This window comes from Hyaena hyaena, unplaced genomic scaffold (genome assembly GCF_003009895.1).
Source record: "Hyaena hyaena isolate Hyena2069 unplaced genomic scaffold, ASM300989v1 scaffold_4890, whole genome shotgun sequence".
In the NCBI taxonomy this organism is placed as follows: Eukaryota; Metazoa; Chordata; class Mammalia; order Carnivora; family Hyaenidae; genus Hyaena; species Hyaena hyaena.
Genome location: NW_024085475.1, coordinates 1 through 1,234, shown reverse-complemented (window position 1 = coordinate 1,234; position 1,234 = coordinate 1). Strand labels below are relative to the sequence as shown.

The following is a 1,234-nucleotide window of genomic DNA, read 5'->3' as shown; positions in this document are numbered from 1 at the left end:
ATTTGGAGAGATAGTTTAAACAATACGAGAACATTTAAACATTGCTCCCGAAATCATGGACAATTTTACACCCATACTTACCAGGCACACCTGACAAAGAGTGGACAGTCTAATCTCAATATTCAGAGGAAGAAAATGTCTCACAAAAACAAGACCATGTGACTTGGCAAAGGTCACAAAGATAGTGAGTGTTGGGAACAGGGATAGAACCCATAATATGATTCCAGACCTCATTCTCTTCACCACTCGGAGAGACAATTCCTTGGAAGTACCGAATGGCTTTTCACAAAATACAAAATACACCAAAGATAGTAACATGTGATTTCCACACACCTGAACTCATACTGAACTGGGTGATTCATGCACAAAAAAAAAAGCATTCACCTGTAATTGCTGACAGGGTTAGCGATGAAGGTCCTGGTGAAGGCACGAAGAGAATCCTGAGACATTCCTTCCACTTCAACAACAAACAACAAATAACAACACCCCTTAGCATTCCACATACTTTACACACTCACACAGCATTCTCCAGTCAGGGTCTGAGTTGATATTCATTCACGCTGAAGGGGACAATTGTTCTCTGGGAGTCAGGGCGTTCTGAATGGGGAAGGCAATCTGTTCCCAGTGACAGGGACCCTACTATGTGCTGGGACCAATGAATACCCATCAAAACTTACAGGTTCAGAGCCCAAGGTCACAGAGTACGGATCTAGGGTGAGAGCTGTCAAATTCCACAGACTGTGTCCCTAATGCCCAAGCTGTGTGGGGCAGACAGGCATAGACCTGGTTCAGACCAGGATGGTGTGAAGGCAGAGTGGGGACAGGAGAACACACCAGGAAGAGGGAGAGAAGGGAAGCCATCAGGGAAGCTGAGAGAGTTCTGAGAGGGAGCCCAACCAGCAGGGAATGGGCAGTGGGGCATCTGAGGAAGAGGTTCTACACACACTCACCTTCCTTGAACACTCCGTTGACAGAGAAGCAGAGCATCATCTCCTAAAAGGGGAGATCCCAGGTGTAAGTCACCTAAACTCCCTACGCACCTGTGACATTCTGGGGGCTGCCCTTGGGGGGAAGCAGGCGCTCACCATCTGGAACCATATGTCCACCACGAAGGAGCTAAGGTCATGCTGAGTTTTGGGCAGCACACAGAGGGAGTGCACGACGTCATGTTTTGTATGCTTCAGCAGCTGAACACGCAGGTCTATGGGGGGCGGAGGAGCAAGTGAAGGTCAGG

General features: G+C 48.1%; 1 long non-coding RNA gene across 1 annotated transcript; it reads right to left on the bottom strand.

The window, feature by feature from the left end:
- Positions 1-377: 377 nt before the first annotated feature.
- LOC120227815 lies at positions 378-1,195 on the bottom strand. Its single transcript, XR_005527342.1, has 3 exons — positions 1,086-1,195; positions 951-993; positions 378-457 (listed from the first exon to the last, which is right to left on the bottom strand). It is a non-coding gene; the product is annotated as an uncharacterized LOC120227815 (long non-coding RNA).
- Between the last annotated feature and the right edge of the window lie 39 nt (positions 1,196-1,234).